The 26,922-nt window shown below is 38.1% G+C and overlaps 1 pseudogene; it reads left to right on the forward strand.

Annotated features, from left to right (window-relative positions):
- Window positions 1–8,251: 8,251 nt before the first annotated feature.
- Window positions 8,252–25,084, forward strand: LOC101404278 (aldo-keto reductase family 1 member C23-like protein; annotated as a pseudogene).
- Window positions 25,085–26,922: the final 1,838 nt, after the last annotated feature.

Genomic DNA, 26,922 nt, shown 5'->3' on the forward strand with positions numbered 1-26,922 from the left:
TAGAGTTATGGTCAGATAGTAGACCTTTGCATCAAGGGATGTTGAATTCCCTAAAAAGGAGAAACAGGTAACCCCAAACTGATACTGGCAGCACTATAATTCCCCTTGACTGTGTCTGGATATTAAAATTTAATGACATTCTGACAGGACACCTGCCATTTGAATGAATGACTTCAGTGGGATAGATAGCAAGGGAGGTGAATAATCAGAGGGCTGAAAAGGAAGGAAATTCTGAAGGTGAAATTCATATAACATCTACGATCAGAAAGGACACAAGGGAAGGTCAGGCTGTGGAATATCAATATACTATATTGTTGATCTCAGTGTCATCAATTTGTGGTCTCTATAATTGAGATCATGGGGCAAATCCTGAACATCTCCAGTTTGAGGTAGTCACTGGGACCACTCAACTCTGGACAACCTCCTCACTGATGGTTAAGGGTCCTTGGAACTTCTAAACTGGTGGCTCTTAACAGGGTCATTACGTGTAGGTGCAGGTGATCCAGTGTGAGAAGAAAGGAGCTATACCTGGATGTGGGGATGTATAAGGAACCCATTGAATGTGTACAACACTTTAGTTAGTATTGCCATCCTAATATTAAGTCTTTCATTTATGAACATGATTGTCTTTCCATATATTTGTGTCTTCTTTAATTTCTTTAAACAACTTTTTATAATTTTGATTCTACAAGTCTTTTGCCTCTTTAGTTAAGTTATTCCTAAGTATTTTATTCTTTTTCATGCTATTATAAGTGGAATTGTTTTTTTTAATTTCCATCTCAGATTGTTCATTGTTAGTGTATAGAAATGTCATTGATTAGTCTGTGTTGATTTTGTACCCTGCACCTTTGCTGAAATTGTTTATTAGTTCCAACAATTTGTTGTTTGATCTTTAGGGTTTTCTACAGATAAGATTATTTCATCTGAAAACGGAAATAATTTTACTTATTCTTTCCCATCTTGGATGTGTATTATTTCTTCTTGTCTTCTTCCTATAACTGGAATTTTCAATACTATGCTGATTGTGAGTGACAAATGCATACAGATTTTTCATATTATTAATCTTAAGGGGAAATGTTTTCAGTCTTTCACCATCGAGTATGATGTTAGCTGTGGGTTTTTCATATATGGGCTTCATTGTGTTGAGGAAGATTCTTTCTCCTTCTAGTTTGTTGAGTGTTTTTTCTCATGAAAGAGTGTTCAGTTTAGTCAAGTGCTTTTTCCACATCAATTGAGGTGATCATGTGGTTTTTCCTTCATTCTGTTAAGGTGGTGTATTGCATTTACTAATTTTTGTATGTTGAACAATCCTTACGTTCCAGGAAAGAATTCCACTTGGGCATGGTACAAAATTTTTCATATGCTGCTGAAATCAGTTTTCTAGTATTCTTTCAGAATTTTTAGTTCTCAAATCATGGGGAATATTTGTCTTTAGTTGATTTTCTCATAGTATCTTTGCCTGGCTTAGTATCAGAGTAATGCCGGCCTCCTAGAATGAGTCAGAATGTGTTCACTTCTCTTCAGTTTTTGCAAGAGTTAAAAATGATTGTTGTTATTTCTGCTTTAGAGGCTTGGCAGAATTCACTAGTTAAGCAATCTGCTCCTGGGCTTTTCTTTCCTGGGAACATTTTTTTTTTTTTTGCTTTTTTTTTAAATTGATGTTTTAATAGTTTATAACATTGTGAAATTTTGGGTTGTACATTTTTGTTTGTCCATCACCATATATATGTCTCCCTTCAGCCCTTGTGCCCACCCCCCACCCCCCACCCCCATTGCCCCTGGTAACCACAGTACAGTTTTCTCTGTCCATGTGTTGGTTTATATTCCACATATGAGTGAGATCATACAGTGTTTGTCTTTCTCTTTCTGGCTTATTTCACTTAACATAATACTTTCCAGCTCCATCCATTTTGTTGCAAATGGGACAATTTTGTCTTTTTTTATGGTCGAGTAATATTCTATTGTATATATATACCACATCTTCTTGATCCATTCATCAGTCGAGGGACACTTAGGTTGCTTCCACTTGTTGGCTATAGTGAATAATGCTGCAATGAACATAGGGGTGCATAAGTCTCTTTGGATTGCTGATTTCAGGTTCGTTGGATAGATTTCTAGTAGTGGGATAGCTGGATCATAGGGTAGTTCTATTTTTAATTCTTTGAGGAATATCCATACCGTTTTCCATAGAGGCTGCACCAGTTTGCATTCCCACCAGCTGTGTAAGAGGGTTCCTGTTTCTCCACATCCTCTCCAACATTTGTTGTTTATTGTCTTGGTGATTATAGCCATTCTAACGGGTGTGAGGTGATATCTTAGTGTTGTTTTGATTTGCATTTCCCTGGTGATTAGTGATGAACATCTTTTCATGTGCCTATTGGCCATCTGTATATCTTTTTTGGAGAAGTGTCTGTTCATTTCCTCTGTCCATTTTTTGATCGTGTTGTTTTTTTGTTGTTCAGTTGTGCGAGTTCTTTATATATTATGGAGATTAACCCCTTATCAGATACATGTTTTGCAAATATTTTCTCCCAGCCAGTGGGTTGTCTGTTCATCTTGATTCTGGTTTCATTTGTCTTGTAGAAGCTCTTTAATCTGATAAAGTCCCACTTGCTTATTTTTTCTTTATTTTCCCTAGTCTGGGTAGGCATGTTATCCAAAAAGATTCCTTTATGACCAATGTCAAATAGTGTGTTGCCTATATTTTCTTCTATGAGTTTTATAGTTTCAGGTCTCACCTTCAGGTCTTTGATCCATTTTGAGTTAATTTTTGTGAATGGCGATAGCAGATGGTCCACTTTCATTCTTTTGCATGTGGCTGCCCAGTTTTCCCAACACCACTTATTGAAGAAACTTTCCTTTCTCCATTGTATGTTCTTAGCTCCTGTGTCAAAAATTAGCTGTTCGTATATGTGTGGTTTTATTTCTGGGCTTTCAATTCTGTTCCATTGTTCTGTGTGTCTGTTTTTGTACCAGTACAATGCTGTTTTGATTACTATTGCTTTGTAGTATGTTTTGAAGTCAGGGATTGTATGCCTCCAAAAAATAGAGGAAGATGGAAGACTTCCTAACTCATTCTACGAGGCCAACATTACCGTAATACCAAAGCCAGACAAAGACAATACAAAGAAGGAAAATTAGAGGCCAATATCACTGATGAACATAGATGCAAAAATCCTCAACAAAATGTTGGCAAACTGAATACAGCAATACATGAAAAAGATCATACACGATGATTAAGTGGGATTTATACCAGGGACACAGGTAAGGTTCAACATCTGCAAGTCAATCAACATGATACACCACATCAACAAAACAAAGAATAAAAACCACATGGTCATCTCAATAGATGCAGAGAAGGCATTTGACAAGATACAACATCATTTTATGATAAAAACTCTCAACAAAATGGGTATGGAAGGAAAGTACCTCAACATAATAAAGGCTATTTATGACAAACCCACGGCCAACATCACACTCAACAGGGAAAGACTGAAAGCCATTCCTCTGAGAACAGGAACGAGGCAGGGCTGCTCACTCTCACCACTCTTATTCAACATAGTACTGGAGGTTTTGGCCAGAGGAATTAGACAAGAAAAAGGAATAAAAGGAATCCAAATAGGCAACGAAGAAGTGAAACTCCACTATTTGCAGATAACATGATTTTATATACAGACAACCCTAAAGAATCCATTGGAAAACTATTAGAAATAATCAACAACTACAACAAAGTCACAGGGTACAAAATCAATCCACAAAAATCAGTTGCTTTTCTGTATGCTAATAACGAGCTAACAGAAAGAGAGCTCAAAAAGATAATACCATTTACAATTGCATCAAAAAGAATAAAATATCTGGAATAAATCTTACCAAGGAGGTGAAAGACTTATACAATGAAAACTACAAGACATTATTGAAAGAAATCGATGATGACATAAAGAAATGGAAAGACATCCCATGCACATGGATTGGAAGAATAAACATAGTTAAAATGTCCATACTACCTAAAGCAATCTACAGATTCAATGCAATCCCAATCAGAATCCCAATGACATTCTTCACAGAAATAGAAAAAAGAATACTAAAATTCACATGGGGCAACAAAAGACCCCAAATAGCTAAAGCAATCCTAAGAAAAAAGAACAAAGCTGGAGGCATCATAATCCCTGATTTCCTGGGAGCATTTTTATTAGTGATTCAATCTTCTTAATAGTTATAGGTCAATTCAGGTTTTTCATTCCTTTATGATCAGACTTTTATGTTATACGTTCCTAGGAATTTTCCATTGGATCAGAATTTCTCAACTTGTTGGCATACAACTATTCATAGTACTCTCTTTTCTATTTCTGCATTGATCTTCTGTCTGGTTGTTTTATCCATTATTGAAAGTGGGGTATTAATTTTCCAAATAGTCATGTAGTGGTATCCATTTCTCCCTTCAATTCTGTGAATGTGGTTTTTATATATTTTGGAGCTCTGATGTTTGGTGCATATATGTTTATAATTGTTCTATATTCTTGGTGGACTGACTTTTTATCAATATATAATAACCTTCTTTTGTCTCTAATCACAATTTTTGTCTTAAAATTCTTTTTGTCTGTTACTAGTATAGCCACACAACCTCTCTTTTTGGTTACTATATCCATGGTATATCTTTTATCACCTTTCCCTTTCAAACTATTTGTGTCCTTAGATCCAAAGTGAATCTCTTATAGGGGACATATACTTTACCATATTTTAAAAAAATCTATACAACCAATCTATACCTTTTGGTTGGGAGAGTTTATTTACATCTTAAGTAATTACAGATAGAGAAAGACTTAATATTTTAATTTTTTTTCTATATGACTTAAGTCCCTTCTATCCTCCATTACTATCTTCCTTTGTGTTTAGATGATTTTTGGTTGTGACATGTATTGATTCCCTTCTCATTTTCAATTCTATGTGTTCTGTTGTTATTTTCTTTGTGTTTACCATGGGGATTACAGATAACCTTGTAAAGTTTTTTTTTTTTAATTTTTTGTTTATTGCAGTAACATTGGTTTATAACATTGTATAAATTTCAGGTGCACATCATTATACTTCTATTTCTGCATAGATTACATCATGTTCACCACCCAAATGCTAATTACAACCCATCATCACACACATGTGCCGAATTATCCCTTTCGCCCTCCTCCCTCCCCCCTTCCCCTCTGGTAACCACCAATCCAATCTCTGTCTTTATGTGTTTGTTTATTGTTGTTATTATCTACTACTAGAAGATGTGGTATATATACACAATGGAGTACTACTCAGCCATAAGAAACGATGAAATCCAGCCATTTGTGACAACATGGATGGACATTGAGGGTATTATGCAAAGTGAAATAAGTCAGAGGGAGAAGGTCAAATACCATATGATTTCCTTCATTAAGTAGTAGATAATAACCTTGTAAAGTTTTAACAATCTATTTTGACTTGATACCAGTGTAACTGCAATGCCGTACAAAAACTCTACTCCTATGCAGCTCTGGTCCTGAGTCCCAATTAATGTTATTGATGTCACTAATTTCATATTTATACATTGTGTACATATTAACATAGATGAATAAATATTTTTAGGCATTCATCTTTTAAATTTTATAGAAATGAAAAAATAGAGTTACAGACCAAAATTATGAAAGTACATGATTTTATATTTGCCCATATACTTACCTTTACTGGAGTTCTCTGTATCTTCATATGGCTCTAAGTTACTGTCTAGTGTCCTTTCATCTGAACCTGAATGAATCCCTTTATGTTTCCTGCAGGGATGCTCTAATAGTAATGAATGCTTTCAGCTTTTTAAAAATCTGATATTGTCTTAATTACTCTCTCATTTTTGAAAGACGTTTTACCTGATACAGAATCCTGGATGAGAGGTTTTTTTTTTTTCTTTTAGGACTTTAAATACATCATCTCATTGTCTTATCTCCTACAAGTTTTCTGATAAGAAATCTGTTGAAGATCTTATCCAGGATCCTTTGTTCTTGATGAGTCATGTGTCCTTTGCTGCTTTCAACATAGTTTCTTGCCTTTGTTTTTTAACACTTTGAACATAATGTATATGAGTGTGGACATCTTTGAGTTCATCATACCTGTAATTCTTTGAGCTTCTTGTATTTGTTGATTATTCGTGTCTTACATTCAGCTTGGGGACTTTTTGTTCATTATTTCTTCAAATAATCTCTCTCTTCCATTCTTTCTCTCTGTTCTTTCTGGGGCTTCAGTAATGTGTATATTAGTCTGCTTGATGGTGTCTCATAAGTCCTTTAGTGTCTATTCACATTTCTTCACGTTTTTTCTTTCTGTTCATTAAGCTCCATAATTTCTATATCTTTTTTGATATTATCATTTTATTCATATATGATTTACCTGATTTCCTTTAGTTCTTTGTCAAATTTTGCTTTAGCAATTTCAGCATATATAAGACAGTTATTTTAAAACTCTTTGTCTAGTAAATCTAATACCTGTGCTTGTTCAGGAACAGTTTCTGCCAATTATTTTTTCCCTTTTGGTGGCTAATATATTTTTTTGTGTGTGTGTTTAATTGGGTATTTGGAAAAACAGCCACCTCTCCCACTCTTCGCAGATTTGTTCTGTGCCCTGACAGTCCTTTTCTTTTTAACTTGGCCTGTTGCTTTGCCTTGGGATCAGCCTAACACGAAAGCTGAGGTCTATTCAGTTATTTTCTGAGCATGCATCTTGCCTGGCCTGTGTGTGGCTTTTTCAACACCCATGAATACGTGGCTGAAATGATGGCTCCCAAATATTCACACTCAGCTTTTCCTCAGGGCTTTATATGATGTGTTCCATGTCTCCACCTTTAATCTCTTGCCCCTGGCATCTGTGCGTCTATAGTCCCGATGCAGCTGTAATGAGCCATTCCATCTGCTTTTCAGTTCAAGCTTAGAGTTAGGTGAAACAGACAGCAGTCTTTTAGGCAGCCTCGAAATGGCTTAGAACATAGCAAATAAGATCTCCAATAACTCTGATTTGAGAGAGGTAACTGGAAACTGGGCTGATGTCTCTTACAGACCAACCCTGCACTGTGCTAGGCAGGGAGAAGGGCAAGGGTGAGCAAAAACATGATGAAATTTCCCACCAATTTGAATATGGCTTTTTCCTAACTGGGTGTTCACTTTGTTGCTGTAGATCTTTGACTGTTTTCCAGAGCTCCTATAAGGTGATTTCAGCTAGTTTCTGGTTGTTTCCTTCTGTTCCCATGGGAGAACTCAGAGCTTCCTAGTTCACCATTTTGCTGACTCACTCCATGTGTTCAATTTTAAATTCCTTCATACTATTCCATTGCTTCAGCTCATTATAATTTCCCTAACTCTTCCCAAGTTTATTGCAATTGAAGTTGTTTCCAGGTTTTTCTTTCATGAATACTGTTGACCAAGATAATAAGTTATACAAAATATTCATCAATTTTTTGGTAGTTCCATCAAGATAGTTTTTGAAAAGTTATATAACTGGGTGAAAGATATAAACATCATAAAATTCTGTTTTCATACTGCAAATGATATCTAAAAACTGTTAATAATTAACTCAAATAATCACCTTGCCAGAATGTCTTTTTTGAGTAGCCTTTTCAGGATTGCGCCCTTGTTAGCATGGGATATTCTTTTTATAAAGCAAAGAAACAAGACAGAAAAATAATTTTGCTGATCGGAAGGATAAAAAGACAAACTTTCTTTCAGTTTGAAGTTTTAATTCTTTGTTAAGGGTCAACTTTTTAAAAAATGTTAATTAAGCATCCCTCCAAACTGTGTGTGTGTTTGTCTTTGTGTGTGTGTGTATGTGTGTGTGGTGTAAGGTGTTTAATTGTTTCAAGTGATGTATGATCAAGAAGGGGCTTCATCATGGCGAAAACAAAAAAAGAGATTAGTATCTGGAGGTTTCTAGTCTAATATACGGTCAGCATACAAGAGGTTCAGCAAACCTCTTGTAACAATTTACTAATGTACGTGGATCCTGAATGAAAAATTTACTTGTGCAAGAAAGTAACGATTCGTTTGTTACTATATAATAGTTCATTAAGATTCTTCTTTGATAACAAACAAGTTAACTGGTTCCAACTCTCTTCTCACTCCATGGCTTTCTGCTTTAACCTTGTTCCTCCTACAATCCATTTTATAATAGTTGGACAATTACCCTCTGTTATTCACACAACTTGTGAGGGAAGAAGAATAAAACAAAGTTGGCTTACACAGAGGAACAAAAGCCAATGGATCCCAAAGTCTAGCGTGTGTAGCTAAATGATGGCCACTTCATTCTCTACTGGGATTTGACACCTATGCACCTGAAGAGCTAAAAATAGTGGTCTTGGGTTTGAGAATTCAAAAGAAAATAGACATAGCATGAGTGGAGGCTGATTTGGGTTGTCAAGTCAGGGAGTTCCTGTGTGATTCTTGGAGGCTCACTTGGTTCTTGTAACTAGGCTAGAACTATTACTTACGCAAAGACAGAAAGTATTCAGTGTTCACTCTGCATCAGGGTCTGACCGTGTGGTCACTTACAGATTATTCTGGGTTTTCCTCAAGGTTCCATCTATCTCCCAGATTGGCAAAAGGGATGAAACTCAGCAGTCAATAACACTGACAATCAGCTGCCTTCTTTGAGGGTGATTACTTGGGAGTGATTTAGCTGTATATTTCTGGAATTCAAAAAATCTTTCTTCCCACCAAGACATTATCCACAGAGATATTTGTGGTAAAAGGTCCCAGAGATGAGGTGAATGACAAATGATGGGAAAGAGTTGCTGTTCTGTTGTGGGGTAGTCTTTGAGTGCCAGGCAATAAATATTTCACCTGCAGTTTCCATTGTACTTCTCCTCATGCTTGGGAATTTATCTGGAATGGAAAATATAATATCATTTGAGGGAATAAGCTACAGTCTCCAGGGCAAGGTTTCAATTCTTCATCTCTGTTATTACATTTTTTTGTGTGTGTGAGGAAGATCAGCCCTGAGCTAACATCCGTGCTAATCCTCCTCTTTTTGCTGAGGAAGACCGGCTCTGGGCTAACATCTATTGCCAATCCTCCTCCTTTTTTTTTTCCCCCCAAAGCTCCAGTAGATAGTTGTATGTCATAGTTGCACATCCTTCTAGTTGCTGTATGTGCGACGCGGCCTCAGCACTGCCGGAGAAGCGGTGCGTAGGTGCCAGCCCGGGATCCGAACCGGGGCCGCCAGTAGCAGAGCGCGCGCACTTAACCGCTAAGCCACAGGGCCGGCCTTGTTATTACTTTTAGTTGAAGCAAACAAGTAGAGTTGGACCTTGGACAGAAGAAGGAGCAAAGTGGACAAGTCACTAGACTGGAAGCCAAAAGTTTGCCTTCCTAATTGTATGACAAGGGAGTAGTACTTAAATTTGAGTCCCACTTTCTCATTTATAAAACAGAAGGAAATATTCAAAGAGATGTTTTGGAAACAGATGATTGGACTTTTTTACTTTGTAGTGGAAAGTGGGATGAACGGGAGGGAATGGTCAAGGATAACACTGAAGATTTGCCTTTGGTAAACCTCTGAATGTCCATACACCTAAGGAGAGAGCACAACCAGCAGAGGGCAGTTAGACCAAATATCTAGCTCATAGCAACATAATTGAATAAAGAAAGCTTATGAAATACTTAAAAGGAAATGGAATATTATTCAGCATTAAAACAGAAGGAAATCCTGCCATTTGCAAGCACATGGATGAACGTGGACAACATTATGCTAAGTGAAATAAGCCAGACACAGAACGACAAATACTGCATGATCCCCACTTAAATATGGGATTTAAAACAGTCAAACTCATAGAAACAGAGAGTAGAGGAGTGATGACCAGGGGCTGGGGGAGGGGGCAGTGGGGGTAATGGGGAGATGTTGGCCGAAGGGTACAAACTGCCAGTTATAAGAAAAATGAGTTCTGGAGAAAAAATGTACACTGTGGTGACTATAGTTAATAATAATGTATTGTATACTTGAGATTTCCTAACAGAGGAGATCTTAAGTGTTCTCACCCAGACACGAGGAAGTTAACTACATGATATAATCGGTATTTTAATTTGCCTAATTGTGCTAATCATTTCACAATGTATATGTGTATGAAAACATCACATTGTAAGACAAATATGTATTTTTTAAACTACCACAAGATTTTTATTTAGCCTGTTCTGTGTGACTACACTGATAGAGGACTCTTAGAAGTAATGACCTTGTTCTTTGAGATTTCATTCCATGTACCTTTCCCATTTGTTGATTTTGCGTAGTAACGCCTCATGATACAAAACATATCCATGGCTACAAGAGTATGCTGAATCCTGTGAGTTCTTTCAGCAAATCACTGAACCTAGGGGTGATCATGGGGACCTTTGATGCTACTGATCAACCAGTGATCACCTGGGATTGAGGACTTTTTGGGATGCCCAACTTGCTTTACTTACCAGGAAACACCGAGGCAAACTGCCATGGGTTCATCACCACACATGCAGAACTAGCCTAAGACGTGAGGAAAAGTTAGTTCTTGAGAAGGTCAAAGTTGTGCCTTATCTATCTCTCAATCATGTGGATATCCAACTAATACCTTTGGTTGCTCATCCAGGTTCCTAAAAGCAAAGCTCTAGAGGACACTAAATTAGCCATTGGTGCTGGGTTCTGCCGCACCGATTGTGCTCATTTGTACAATAATGAAAAGGAGTTTGAACTGGCTATCTGAAATAAAATTGAAGATGGATCTGTGACGAGAAAAGACATATTCTGCACTTCAAAGGTGCTCTGTATGTGGTGTGTTTGTGTGCACACGTGGGAACATGATAGTGTGGAGATGACAATTACATGATGGGACCAGCAGTTGTTTGGTGAATTGTGCTTATTGGTACAACTTTCTCCATATATTCATAGTATTAAATCTAGTGTCAAGAAAAGATGATGGGGCCAGCCCTGTGGCTTAGCGGTTGAGCGCATGCGCTCCGCTGCTGGCGACCTGGGTTCATATCCCCGGCGCGCACCGACGCACCGCTTCTCCGGCCATGCTGAGGCTGCGTCCCACGTAAAGCAACTGGAAGGATGTGCAGCTGTGACATACAACTATCTACTGGGGCTTTGGGGGAATAAATAAAGCTTTAAAAAGAAAAGAAAAGAAAAGAAAAGATGATGGCTTTCTCATCATGCTTTGTTCAAATTTTATGATTTTAAGCTACAGTCACTTTACTTTTCTGAGCCTCAGACCATATCTGTGTGATTTAACATAGACTATTGAATCAGACAGAACTGTGATCAGATTATAGCTTTCCTTATCATCTAGTGACTTACTACAATTTCTTAACATTCCGAATCTCACTTCTCACTTCCATCAATAAGAGAGAGAAATATAAGAAGCGCTTTGTGTATTAAACAGGATATAGTTAAAGTGTCTTGAATTGTGCACAGCACATATTAATACGTTCAAAGCACTTTTTTGCTACAGTTAGGGAAACAAAAGGGATGATTTATCCCCATGGGATTGAACGTTTTATAGAATTAGTCTATGTTTGTGAACTGCTTTGTAAACTCCATCAAACAGAATTCAGATAATGGGCATTGTTATTGTTTGATAATGATTTTTATCTCTTGGGTCATTTCCTTCCATGGTTAGTAGATGTGTTGAGTATAAATGCAAACAAATAATAGAGTTTCAAACAAATAATAGAGTTTCAAACAAATAATAGAGTTTCAATCTTTTTTTTTTCCTATCTTGGGTAAGGCACATCAAAAGGGAACCCAAGAAGGAAAAATGTATTTTTCCTCTGCGGTCATCAGTTTCCAACAAGTAGAAAATGTCCATTTCTAATGTGAAACAAGAAAAACAAAACTCACTGAAGTATTAATCCAACACAACTCCTATTTTTTAACCCCTGCAGCTTTGGATCACTTTCCTTCAACCAGATTTGGTCCGACCAGCCTTGGAAAAGTCTCTGAAAATTCTTCAACTGGACTATATTGATCTCTATATTATTCATTTTCCAGTGGCTCTGAAGGTTGGCAATTTGTGTGATTACATTTATTTTACCTCTTGTATCAGAATGTCTAGCAACTTGTTTGGATAGTTGAATTTAGATTTTCCTTAGAAGGATGTAGGGATTATTACAGTAGAGAAGAATCCCCAAAATAATAAGTCCTGATTAGCTTTTTATGTAAACTTTTTGAATCCTTAATTTCCTTTCCTTACCTCCAAGAGAAAAAAAGTCAACAATCTCGAATCCTCTGCCTCAAAAACTTGAAGAAATAAAAATAGGCACGTTCAACATGCAGTTCTGACTATGATTCCTGAGTCTCTCGGGCCTGTCATTATCACCGAGTTTTACGCATCTGTGGTGAGCAATGAAACTGCTTCACCATTGGGCATAATGAGTTGATCTGCTCTCACACTTTCAAGTTGAAAGCAGATTTGGTGGTGTTCCCTTTGGGTGGGTCTAAAACTAGCAGCCTTCATAGGGACTTGAGACACCTTGCTTACACTGTTGGGTACCTTCACAATGGAATTTTGTAGACTGTACTTAGCCATTAAGGACTGTGTTATGTAGAATTCTTGATTTTAGTTGTAAAAAGCTACTGATGCTCTCCTATGCAAAAGAGTTTATTGGACTATGTAAATGGAAAGTCCAAGCCATGGATAGATTTAAGGATTCGGAATAGTCTTCAGAAATGTCCCTTTTTTTCTTTTCATTACTATTGGCTTGTTTTATTTTTGTCTCAACATTTTCTGTTGGTGGCAAATATGGCCTTGGGGCTGTTCAAGGCTCATGGTCATTAACACTTGAGAGCAACTCTTGATCTTCCAGCATCCATATTAATCTTGAAGAGAATATCTATTGACCCTGTATGGTTCATGTGCCTGCCCTTGGACCATAAAATGTTCAGAGGAATAAGGAACTCTGATTGTCTAGCCTGGGTCAAGATTGCAACAGTTTTTCTGGAAATAAGGCCATGTCACTTATTGTTATTCCCAGTGCAAGAGAAGCCTTTTACAAGAGGAAAGTATTGGGGGCAGAGAAAGGTAACAGAATTCACTATGAGTCTCAATTAGGACTTAGGAAAATGGTATTTATTAAAACACATAAGTGTAAGGGATTAGAGGTAGCCTGTCTCCTAAAGACATTCCCTATAAATTCATATGCAAATCACTTTGCAAGTATTGCTATCTAGAATGTTACACCACCTAACTGATGGAGGTTTAATGTCCTGGCCTTAGATGTACTTGGCAGCCTGGCTAGGTGTGGAGAAATTATTTTGTGACCTTACTAATATAACTGTTCCAGCCTGGGGAGGAACTTGATCCGGAAGAAGAACATGGAAAACTAATATTTGACACAGTGGATCTCTGTGCCATGTGCGAGGTGAGTGCTTGGAGGAGACAGCACAGAGCAGGAAGCCAGGAGAGGGGGATTCTGGTTCATTTTTTTCCACTTGTGTGAATGGACTATGCACCTTCTGATTCAGCAATTCATCAACTTTTAAAGAGCTGGTGTACTGTAGCAGTGTGCAGGAAATCATTACTGACATGTTTATAGAAAGGAACAGAGGAGAAGAATTTGGGACAATGAGGATAGGCATCTCTTTCCTTCAATGTGTGATACTCTCTCACGTTTTTCTAAGGAGAAGACAGTAATTCTTGTTCTTGCTGTCACTACATTCTTTCCCTGTTTAATTTACTACTTTTTCTCTTTTTGGTAATCCTGCCAATTGGCTTCATTGTCATTTCTTGATAGTTGTTCCTTTTAACAGATTTTCTTGCATTTACTCTTAATCTATAGCCAACTGCACAAATGATTCTTCACCACCCCTTCCTCCCCAGGCCATGGAGAAGTGTAAGGATGCAGGACTGACCAAGACCATCGGGGTGTCCAACTTTAACCGCAGGCAGCTGGAGAAGATCCTGAACAAGCCAGGGCTCAAGTACAAGCCCGTCTGCAACCAGGTGAGCACCCTTGGCCTCCTCTCCTTTCTGTTCTTAATCTCCTTTTTGAACTACTTTGAGATGTCTATTTGGCCTCCCCGGCTATTCATCCTATTTTTATGGAACAGAAGAACCTAGGAGAAGAACTTCTGTCTAGAAGGGCGTAAATAGAACCCATAATTGTATCTCTGTTTTTTAAAGTCTTAGTGAAAAAAGTGGTGAGAACTTAGTGCTCAATTGTGCATAAGAATTTAGGGAAGGTTAAAGAGATAACAGAGGGCTGGAATAGTTAGTTACAAGACTTTAGAAGGAAGGTGCCATTGCCCTGAACTGCAAAGGATGGCCAGAGATGGGATGGGTGACAGTGATTTGGAGGGAATTTTGTACAGGAAGGAAGGTCATGAAAATGTGGAATGAGCAATAAATAAAGAGAGACTGAAAATAAGATGAGGTAGGTGTTAGGGCTTTGTGTGGGGTTTGGATGCCTGAATCATTCATCTTGGTATCTCTGCTTTCAGGGGTCTTTGAGTAGGAAGCACAGATACAAGAAAAATTTACTGGAGAGTACGAAAGTCATCCAGCCTAGAGGGATGAAGTGACTGATTTATGGAGATACTAATGGTGGATGAAATCAACATTCAGGAACATTTAGCAGCAACATAGAGCAGACCTTGTGTTTTACTCAATCTTAGTCTGGTTCTCTTCATCGATTTCTACCCTGAAATTAACTGTTTAGACACTTTATTCTGTGTCTAGTTCTGTGCTCTTACTTTTTTGGTTCTACTTTTATTTTATTATGGTAAGAAAACTCAACATGAAATCTAGCCTCTCAACATATTTTTAAGTATACAATACAATATTGTTGACTATGGAGATAATATTATACAGCAGATCTTATTCACCTTAGAACTTATTCACCTTGCATAATTGAAACTTCATGCCCACAATTAGCAACTCCCAATTTCTCTCTCCTCCCAGGTGCTTGTGAACACCATTCTGCCCTCTGATTCTATGAGTCTGACTATTTTAGATTCCTCACATAACTGGTATCATGTAGTACTGTCCTTCTGTGAATGTCTCATTTCATTTATCCTAATGTCTTCAAGGTATAACTTGGAGTCAAGGAGTAAGCATCTTCAATTGGAAAGTGTGGTTTATAAAATTCAAGAACTTGCCATATAGTGTTGTAGCACTATTGATTTTCAATTATAAATGTTAAAAGATTCATGTGATTCTGGCATTAATTTTACTCCTAACCTTAATTATAAAAATTTTCAGACATTCAAAAAAGTTGAATATGATAGGGAACATCCGTATTTTCCCTCCTATATCCAAAATTTTTCACATTTTGCCACGTTGCCAAATACATGTATATGTATGTGGATATATCTGCATATGTATATGTAATATTTTGCTGGCCCTCTTCAAAGTAAGCTGTAGAAATGACTATTCACTCCCACAGACCTCAGAAAGCTTATGGTCTACTGTCCAATCCATATTCAGTGTTCTGTATGGTTTTCCCAATGTCTTTCATAGATCTTCTTCTGTAATCAGAAGCTAATTGTGGTTCACATATTACTTTGACACGTGTTTCTCAAGCACTCTTAATCTAGAATGGTCACGCAACACTTTTTTTTTTTTTTTACCATGACCTCCAGATCGGCTTATACTGAATAGCCTGGATTTATCCAGTTGTTATTTTGTGATGTTTATTAACTTGTTTCTCTATTCCAGTTTCTGTAAATTAGAAGTTAGATGTGAATGGCTTGTTACATTAAGGTTAAGTGATTTGGCAAGAAAATGTCCTTTGCATGCTGTGTCCCTCAAATTGCTCTCCAGGAGGAAGCCCATCATGACAAGTTGTCCCATTAGGAGAAATGTTAGTTTTGTTCTCTTGGTTAAGCTAGCAGTAGCCAGGTCTTTTCTTTGTAAATGTGTATTTTCCCCTCTGAAATCGCCTAGCAATTTGTTGTGTGATAATCATCATCAGTGGAAGGCACGTTGCCCCCAAATTTTCACGTAATATTTGAGTGTCCATCAATGATTTTACGCTGAATTAATTATTTAATTGGGATTTGTAAATAATTATTTTCAATTTTAAACACTCTGTTTAATCTTCTTAACTAAATGTTTTATTGTAAAAAGAAAATTCTCTCATCAAGTGAGGATAAACTACAATTATTCCTGTAAGGCAAGGTAAAAGCTTAGTTCCTTCCCTTTAATTATCTAAGTTCTGAGAAAGTAACTGTGATAATCACCATCAGTGGGAACAAAGGATTTTGTTCTCTCTCTCTTTCTAATCACTATGGACTCATGGATTTTTATTGACTCTACATGTAACTGTTGCTTTTAATCATTATTCCCTTTGATGCTCAAATCTATGAAATGTCACCAATGGGATCCCATCTTGCCGGTTCTTTTGTCCTTTAGACATCCCTTCTTGAGTCTGTGAGCAATTTCTTGCTTTCTGGCACAATTTTATGTCCTAGGCTCAAACAGTTCTCTTCCTGTCCCAGATCTGGAATTACTCATGTCTCCTTGGAGTGTGCAATTGTGTTGAGTAACCAAGATCTGGTCCATAGAGTTGCTTGTTCTCAGGAACATCATTTTCTTTCTTTTTTTTTTTTACCCTTTCCAGGAACAGAGATATAATATTTATTTAAAAAAAATCATTACTTGATTTTGATATTTCCAGCTGAAATTTAATATTAAACAGTTGTTTATTCAGCTTTTTTTCCTTTTAACCTCTCTCTTTCATATTCATATTGCCATTTCATGTAATCCGACACTCTTCTTTACTGGCATTCTACAGGTAGAATCTCATCCTTATCTCAACCAGAGCAAACTGTTGGATTTCTGCAAGTTGAAAGATATTGTCCTAGTGGCCTATAGTGCTTTTGGAACCAAACGTCCAAAACAATGGTAATGAAGACAACGAAGATTTTAACTAAAACCCCATATTTTTGAATGAAATATTTTTAATCATATCATACTCAGTTTTTGGAATTAACTCTCCATCAGCTTGGGGACTGAGGAGAGGGCCAGAAAAAAATCCTTCTTCTTTATAATCCCATCACCCAGATAATGCTTTTACATTATATGTGTGTGGTTGTAGATTAATCAATAACAAATGCTTGCACTAAAATGTATATATAATCCAAAATTTGAGACAAAAGACATAAGCTTAAGTCATGATTTAGATATTTATTAACTGATTAACACATTTCTAGTAATAGACTGTCTAAGCCTCACTTACTTTATATTTAAAATTGGGATAATAATATATAACTCCCAGGTTTATCATGATAGAAAAAATTACAATCTGAAACATTTTTATAAGCTTCCCTAGGAATATTGCACACTATAAGTAATGATAAAATGAATAGTTTTCATTTTGGGACTATTCAATTTTTATCAATATCTTAGAAAAGTTAAAAACTATCCCATTCTTTTCATTTCTCTTTCTCCTTTCATACTCTGTTATTACTTTGAGAGCTATGATCAAAGAAGAAAAACAGCCACTGAGAAGTAAAAGAGAAAAAAATATCTGAGTTTGGAAGCATTGGTCTGAACTCAAGCATGCATCAAAATGACCTGGAGGGCTTTGTAAACACAGATATTGCTAGGTGCCACACTTGAGTTTATGATTCAGGGGGTCCTGGGTGAAGCCATGGAATTTGCCTTCCTAACAAGATCCCAGATGATAGAGATGCTGCTGGTCCAGGGACTACCTTTTGAGAAGCACTGGTCTAGAGTGGACCTACTTGGTCTATTTGGGAAGCTCCTAACAAACTGAATACTCAGTCTCAGATCTTTAGCATTTCTGCGTTTCCTTTCAGGGGAGACCAGAGCTCCCCGGTTCTCTTGGATGATCCAGTTCTTTGTGCCATGGCAAAAAAGTACCAGCGAGCTCCAGCACTGATTGCCCTTCACTACCAGCTACAGCATGATTTCTTTCTCTGACTTAGATTAGTTTGGTGTGTTCTATGTGCAGCTTCTTTCGCTCAGCATAACATTATTGAAATTTATCTACATTTTTGCAGGTATCGAGTTCAATCCTTTTACTTTTGAGTAATATTCCATGGCGTGGACGTAAATACCACAAGTTGTTTGACCATTCACCCATCGATAGAAAGATTAGTTGTTTCCAATTTGGTATTATTATGAATGAATCGCTACAAACATTCATGAAACTCTTTTTTAATCATAGCTTTTTGTACGTACCTCTCTCAATTATTTAAGGAACTGGCGAAATCGTTTCTCTAGATTTTTAGTCCTACACCCTTCAAATATGTGTTTTTTGATTTTTGTTTTCAGGGTGGAAAGGGATAGTCCATATCTCTTGGAGGATCTGATCTTGAGTGCCATTGCCAATAAACACAATAGAAACCTAGGCCAGGTTGCCCTGCACTACTAGCTGCAGCGGGGGGTGGTGGTCCTGACCAAGAGCTTCAATGAGAAGAGAATCAAAGAGAACTTCCAGGTACAGGCTGGAAAATCTCTTCAGAGTGAGGAAAGGGTGCTGTATTGGGGACCATCTCTCTTTCATTTAAGTACCCACTTATGTTCATTTATTCCCATGTGTCTCTGCCCTGTGTGCTATGGGGGCAGCTTGGAAGGATGAGAAGAATCAGCACTGGCCTCAGAGTCCTAAGTTTTATGGTCTCTAGGCCTGGCTTTGCCACTTTCATAGTTAAGTGACACTGAGAACATTTCATCTCTGTTTTTACACGTGTTATAGGAGTCTATGTGGAGTCTATAGGAGTCCTTCCATGCAGAGGAACTTTTAAAACCCTGGTTCCTCTTCTTTATCTTCTCCACCTGATGACCCCCTATTTGTATGTCAATATCAAACCAAATAGCATTAGCTGCTTTATTAAACTACTGGGACACCCAAACACCATTGTCGACCACCATGGCGCTTGGCACGGCTCTGTTAGTGAGTTTTTCCTTATTAAACTAAAATTGTTTGTTTACATGTCACTGTGCTTTCTAGACTGTGAGACACTAAATGTAGTGACTCCCTCTGGGTTAACTTTTAGCACATTTTCCCCTACCTCCTGGGAGGTAGGAAGCTAGACATATAAGTTTATAGATGGACAAAATTAACAAACGAATAAGTAAAGTTTTTCCCTAAATTCTCCCTCATATATCTTCTTGTCCCTTACATCAATGAGTGGTTTTCAACTTATTTTGTTGTGAACCCCATGATAATGGTGAAAAACTACTTAAGCTCTAGCTCATTTTAGTTTCATCCCAAATTTAATATTTGCAAAAGATGACATTCAGAGCATATTATTTATAATTTATTTGCTCTAAAACCTTGAAGCTGTAGATTTAGTTCATTCAATTTATTGTTATTAATTTATTTAATTCCTTAATCATCTGCCTATGTTTTGGCACTTTGATTAGTTCTTGTATATTTTGCCATTGATTCCTTTATTTATACAGAAAAATCTTTATTGTACATCCTTTGTGTGCCAGACTTTGTTTTATCTATGAATAAAATAGACAAGTATTAAATTAAGGTGAGAAGTGTCTTGAGTTTACAAGCTAGTGGAGGAGGAAGACCACAAAGGAAATAGGGAGCACTGAGCTGTTAGAAATGGGGAAGTGCCTGCTGGGAGATAATTCCACACAGTCTCACATTTCTGTGTGTCTGATAAGCAGAGACACGGACTACCCTGCATTCCACACTATTTTTCAAGAAGTTTGTCCATCAAACAGTCTTGAATCGTAGAGATAGCTGCTCCCTCCAAAGAAATGGAAGGCGTGTTTACTGTCAAGTAATATAAAGAAAATACCTCCCTCCACAGAAAGGGCAGGGATGCTCAACGACTGCTCTAATCCATCCGAGTTCGCTGGACTCAGGTTTTCCTCCTGTAAGTCAACCTGCAAGTTCAGGGGTCATGTGGGCCCTTTCACTTCACTCTGTAGAAATGGGTCTCAAGGACCTAGCAAAGCAAACCTTATTGTGGGAAACATATTCACAATATATCCGTGTATTCAATCATCACATTGTAAACCTTAAACTTACACAATGTTATATGCCAACTACATTTCAATAAAGCTGTAAAAAATGCTGTTACTTTGGCTATAGCTATTGTTGTGAATATTGAAGGGTCCTTCTTCTCCAACCCACAAGTTTCACGACTTCTACCAGCATCCCGGAAACCATGGCAGGTTAATCTGTTAGCTTGCAAGTCTGGTTAAAACCTTAGATCCTTAGTAATGCTTGACAGAGATATTGAGAAAAATTAAGGCATCAGGAAAAGAGGTAATGGTGGGCAATGGGAGTGTTAGGTGCTATTTTCAATAAGATAGTCATAAAAGACTTAACTGAGAAGGTGCTCTTGAGGAAAAATTTGAATGAGACAAGAGACTGAGCTATATGGTCATGTGGAGGGTATTCTTGGACATGGAACAGAAAATGCTGAGGCCAAGAAGAAAGGGTATTCCTATAATACTTAAGTGGCAGCAAGTAGGCTAATGTTGGTGATGTTCAGTGAGCAAGGGAGATAGTAGTAGAAGATAAGGTCCATATCTGCAATGGGGTTGGGCTATGTCATGTAGCGTTTTGGAAGGGCTTTAACTTTTTTTATGAGAGAAATAGAGAATGATTGCAGAGTAGCAACATGAGCCGACATATTTTAAACGGATCACTCTGGAGGTTATGTTAAGAAGAAAAAAGGGAAAGACCCCTCTGTTAGGGATCTCTACAAATATTCAGGTGAGAGATGATATTGGATTTATAATGGTGTGAGCAGTCAAGGTGCTCAGAAGTTGTTAGAATATGGATCTATTTTAAAAGTAGAGACAACAAAGCTTTCTTACACATTGGATATATGGTGAAAGGAAAAAAGGAGTCAAAGTTGACTCAAGACATTTTGAGATAAGGAATTGGAAGGAAGGAGTTGCCATTTGTTGAGATGCAGACAATGTGGGAGGAGCAAATTTTTGTGGGAAGATGATGAGTTTAATTTTAGACATGTATGTCGAGAAGTCTGTTAGGTATCCAGGTGAAGATGCTGTGTAGACAGTGGGGCACACAAGTCGAGAGGGAGAGGAGAGGTCTAGACCAAAGATACATAATTGAGATTTGCCAGAATATAGTTGTCATTTTAAAGCCACAAAGGTGGATGATCAGAGATTAGATTAGATGAATGAGTGTGGACAGAGAAGAGAAGAGTCCTGAGGGGTCCCATCATTAAGAAGTTGTTAAAAAAGTGGAGGGAACTGCAATGGAGGCTGAGAAGGAGAGGTAGTGAGTTACGTGGGAACGTGGGAGACTGTTCTGTCTTGGAAGTCAAATGAAGGAAATGTTTCAAGGAGAAGAGTCAAATGCTACAAATAAAACAACATAGATGAGGACTTAAATGGACTATTGCATTTGGCAATTGACCTTAGCAAGGTCAGGAGCAGTTCTGAGAGAATGGTGGAGACAAAACCCTGCATAGAGTGGGTTCAAGAAAGTGTGGGAAGAGAGCACTTAGAGAGACACCAAAGACAGTTTTCAAAGTATTTGCTATAAAGAGGACCACAGAATTGGGCAGCTGCTGAAGAAAACATGAAGTCAAGTGAGGATTGTCAGCGATGGGAGAAATAACAGCATGTCCTTGTGCTTAAAGTGTTCTAGAAGAGAGAGGAAAATCAATGATGCGGGAGAAGGAGGGGAGAATTGCTGGAATCATGTCTGTATTAGTTTCCAGTTGCTGCTATAACAGGTTACCACAAACTTTGTGGCTTGAAGCAACACAAATTTATTATCTCATACTTCTGAAGTTCAGCATTTCAAAATCAGGTTCAATGGGCTAAAGTCAAAGTGTTTGGAGGCCTGCATTCCTTGAACCTCTATGGGAAATTCCATATCCTTGCCTTGTCCAGCTTCTAGACAACATTTTCATCCTTTGTCTCATGGACTCTTTCTCCATCTCCAAAGCCAGCTGCACAGCATCTTCTAATGTCTTGTCTACGCTTCTCTCCTCACATCTCCTCTTTGACTGAAACCCTCCTAGGTCCTATTTATAAGGACTTTGTGATTACATTAGGCCTCCTCAGGTAATCTAGGAAAATCCTCCTGTCTCTTGATCCTTAATCACATCTACAAAGTCCTTTATGCCATGCAAGGTGATACGTTCACAAGTTTCAGGGATTGGGGCATGGACATCTTTGGGGCCATTATTCAGGCTACTACACTAGCTCTGTGGTTAATTTGGGGCAACTGAGCCTCAGTTTTCTAAACTTTCTAATAGGAATAATGATATCACCAGGTGCTAAGTATGGAAACTACATTTTCATCTCAGAAATCAAGTGGAAATCCATGTTAATAAAATATTGTCCTTTTAAGGCTGGTGTCAGTTTGACTCTCCCATCTTACCCACTTCTCAGTAAGCTCACTTCATGGTTTTAGTTTATAGTTCCTTCCCAGGATGTGTTGATATCATCCTTGTTCATGCAGACAACTCCAGCTTCTCAGTGTTTTGACATCCTCAACTTCTGAGAGTTTCTACTTGTACCTACACTGGATGAGGTAACTATTCCCACCTTTACTTCTTAGAACTGCTTCATCTCCCAGCTCTTTAACACATTTCACCCCAATCAGTTCTCTTACTCTGTGGTTTCTATTACACCTCAATCCAAGAAGTTATTGATTCATGAAGAATCGTAATCACTGTGTCATTTTTTTTCTCCTTTTCATTGTTTTGGTTCCCATAGAAAGTTTACACATTCGAATTAGGTTAAATAATGAATTAAACTGAAGTTAAATCAGACTCCACTTGTTCTCTCTACATTTCTCCTTTAAACAGATTTGCTGCTGGGTGAGGCCTCCTGGCTTTTTCACTTCTTAGTCTGTCCTTGTACCAATCACACAGGACAAATGTCTCTACAACCAAGACAAATACTATGCTTTTATGTGGACCCTTTTATCTGAACCTGCACCCATATCCACCAGAGATTCTCATTCATTTGACAGCAGTAAAGCCTAGGTATCCCTATGTTTTAAAAGCTTACCAAGGAGTTCTAAGTGTGGCCAAGATCTGAAACATCTAATCTAAAGACCATCAGGTTCTCACTATGATTTCAATGATCAAGGTGTTTGCCTTCCCAACACCCTTTGTACTTCAAATGGTTTGAATGGATCACTCATGTTCACTCCATTGCCCTTGACATGTAATCACCTTGGGAAGAAGACTGTTGTCAAATCCCACCAATAGCACATGAGGGGAACCGTGGTGGGGGGCTTCTAATAGCGTTTCCCTCATTTCTTAACACAGGAGGCCACTCTTCTTTGACTTGATATCTTATGTTGGGATGTGATGGCTGAAATTGCGTGCTGTCTTCATCCAGTCCAAGGATGATGCCAATATACAGAAGAAGGAAGAACCAAGAAAATATCAGAGAAGATCTGGACTTCCCGTGGCTGAGTCAGAGCTTGCCATTCCCCTGGGCTTCTGGTTATGGGGGTGACACATTTCTGTGGGGCTTAAGCCAATTTGAGATAGGCTTTCTTGACCCAGTTGCATCCTAACCTCAAAAGCCTTTGAAGATATAATTTTCTCTTTACAGCTTCCTGCACTATGCACCAGCCAGGATTTCACAATTTGTGGAAATTGCTGAGTCATCCCCTGAGAGCAGGAGCCTCAGTAGATTCTAAGGGTTTGACGATAGTATTGGGTGATTTTAAAATAACAAATGATGGAGTAGAGGGATTGATCCCCAAAAGAACCTCAGCTTCTCCTTCACTCATCTTAAGGCCACATTCAGGGCACATTTTATTCTTTAGACAGAACGCCTTTGACATAGCAGTAAGTGAAGTTGATGTACTTCAAATTGTGTGCGTTATGAATATCATCAAACACTGTAATTAAAACTTAATAAGTATCTCCTTCAACATTTCTGTTTTTTTCCCAGAATTCCTCCCATTGCAACAACAGTGCCTCATATCCTCTCTCCACTCTCCCTCCCTTACATCCCTCCTCCTATACAGCCTGTATCATCTCCTGCCTTTTTCAAAGGAACGCAGTCTGACCTTTGGCCTGCATAGCTCCTCAGCCCCCCACTCCACACCCATAAGCCTGTGTCAAGCTCAAGTGTACTCTATTTTTGTTCCCACAGAACACCACGTGACCCCACTCTCCCCCCAGAGAATTCATTAGACAGAACGGGTCACTTCCTGGGGGCAAGTACTGCTGGCAAAATGATCTTTTTTTTCTTTAAACCATATCAATATACCCTTTGCTCAGCAAATGTTTGCTTTTCTCTGTACACTGTTACTTCTCCTATAAAGAACAAGTGAGGAGAAAAATCAAGCAATTATTTACTGGTGAACACAAACATTACTCATTCATAACTCAAGAATGTCTTCTTCTTCTCTCTCTCCTACAGGACTGGAAAATCCTGAGGTCTCTTGACATACAGTTTTATTCTTCAGCCTGATTGTATAAACTGGGGAAAGTTTGAATCCCCACCACTCCATTAACGCAGACTGGTCAGGCACAAGCCCCAGTGGACCAGCCAGTTTCTCCAGTGAACCTTGGGAGGCTTGAGGATTGTAACTGGTATTGGATTAACAGGGCAATGTCCAGCCTGGGCCCGCTGTGATACATAGTCTATCCTACAAGTCAGAGTCTGCTCCAGTGTCCCCAAAGGAGCAGCACACCAAGACTCGGACCCCTTCCATCCTTCACTCCAAGTGTCTGGGTCCAGTGAATGCTGAAGTTGCTAAGTGTCCCAGGCTTTCCCTCCTGCTTCCAGGCTCCGCAAGAGGCCTTTCCTTCCCAAAACCCATGCAATTTCACGAAGTCCTAGCAGTCCCTGCTTATTCTTTTTCTCCACAAGTGGGACCAGCATGTTATGGAGGGGGTGTCATTAGTGCCCGATAGCCACAGTCATATTGTTTGTAATGAAACCTTCTAGATTGGAGACAAACTAGAGGGTGTATCTCTGGACCGAGGTCCTTACTTGCTGGAGGAGTCCTCAGTGGAGGTGAACTTGGTTCTCCTGGTTTCTCTGCAAACCTGGACCTCCTCCAGTCCAAGCCCACACTGGAGCCAAATCCACACACAGGTCTTGTTACCTACAGGTAACCAGGGTCCTCTCCCTGGTTTTCTCCTAGGTGCCCCGGTGAACCCAGGATTCTGAACTTTTATGAAAGCTTCAGAGGTGAGTTGAATGTGACTATTTTCCATATTGGTATTTGGGAAGTTCTTTTTAAAGACTTGAATAGTTTATGGTTTTTGTTTGGAAAGGTCCAGTAACGCTTATCAAGCATTTTTTATAAGGCATTCCTGCTTTTCTTTTTTGAGGAATTTAATATTCTTGATGCAATGGGATATTATCCGCCCATTCCCTGTTCTAACCTTTGCTCCCCTCACATTGCATTTAAGTATTAGGTTCTGAATAAACATAGGAAGGGAGCACTGGTTGGGATGAGATCCAAAACCTACCAATTACGTACACAGATCTGTAGCACTAGACCTTCAGATTTCGATGGGTGTGCTTTACTTAGTTGGTGCAGGCTGTATGTCTCTGACCTTGGCACGGACAACGAAAATGGCAGAGTAGCTTCCTACTAGTTCCCCCAAAACCACACCTGCTCTCTTTCAGAGGTTGTAGTTCAGGAAATTGAACTTATTTCTTCAACTTCCTTAAAGCTGTTATCAGAAATTCTACCTATTCTATTCTATTAGAAATTACACCTAATACTGTTCTATTCTAACTCTTGCATATAGTTAACTGATATTCATTATTTATAAAGCAGTCCTAAAATACATATACCTCTTGTCTATATTTACTGTTAGAAACCCACTTATCAACATTGCTAACTAGGAGCAAATCTGCTCTATCCCACTATAATTCCAGAGTAAATAAGGAAAATAGAAACTTTGATCTTTCTTTCTTTTCAGAAATTAATTAAAAGAACAAGTACCATCCCTTCCCTAAGCATAAAGAACTGACCATGACTCCAGTCTGTGAAGGAGTAGAGAAAAATAGAAATAATTTTAATATCAATCCAGACACATTCAATATTTACATTTCAACACTATAATAAGTATTGTGTTCTTCACATTAGGACCTCATCTCAACTAGTGCTTCCTTCGTATGTTTATTCAGAAGCTAATACTCAGAATGTAGAGTGACCAGAGCTAAGGTTAGAACAGGACTACGGTTACACACTAACCCATTGCATCAGCGGATGTTGAATTCCGTAAAAGGATAAACAGTAACCACAAACTGCTACTAGTAACACCGTTGTTCCCCTTGTGTGTGGCTAGATACTAAAATTTAACAATGTTCTGACAGGACACCTGCCATTTGAATGCGTGGGTTCAGAGGGACATTTGGTAGGGGAGTTGAATAATAAGAGATCTGACTGAGGAAGGAAATTCAGCAGGTGAAATTCAAATAATATCCACAATCAGAGAGTGCACAAAGGAAGGTAAGACTGTGGAATACCAACGAGTATATTCTTGATCTCAGTTTCATCAATTTGTGGTCTCTATAATTGAGATTATGGAACGAATCCTGAATATCTTCAATTTGAGGTAGTCGCTGGGGACACCCAATTGTGGACAACCTCCTCACTGATTGTGCATGGTCCTTGGTACTTCTATCTTGGTGGTTCTCAGTAGGGTCATTACGTGTGGATGCAGGAGATCCACGGTGAGAAGAGAGAAGCTACACATAGCATTGAGATATATAAGGAATCTATTGAATGTGTAAATCACTGTGGTAAATATTTCCACCTTGATATTAAGTCTTTCATTTATGATCATGATTGTCTTTCCATATATTTGAGTCTTCTTTAATTTCTTTAAGTGCCTTTTTATAATTTTGATTGTACATGTCTTTTGCCTCAATGGTTGAGTTACTCCTATTTTTATTCTTTTTCATGCTATTATAAATGGATTTTTTTCTTTAAATTTCCTTCACAGATTGTTCATTGTTAGTGTATAGAAATGTAATTGATTTTTCTGTTT

The sequence above is a fragment of the Ceratotherium simum genome, chromosome 32 (genome assembly GCF_057802395.1).
Source record: "Ceratotherium simum simum isolate JZ-2026a chromosome 32, ASM5780239v1, whole genome shotgun sequence".
NCBI classification, from domain to species: domain Eukaryota; kingdom Metazoa; phylum Chordata; class Mammalia; order Perissodactyla; family Rhinocerotidae; genus Ceratotherium; species Ceratotherium simum.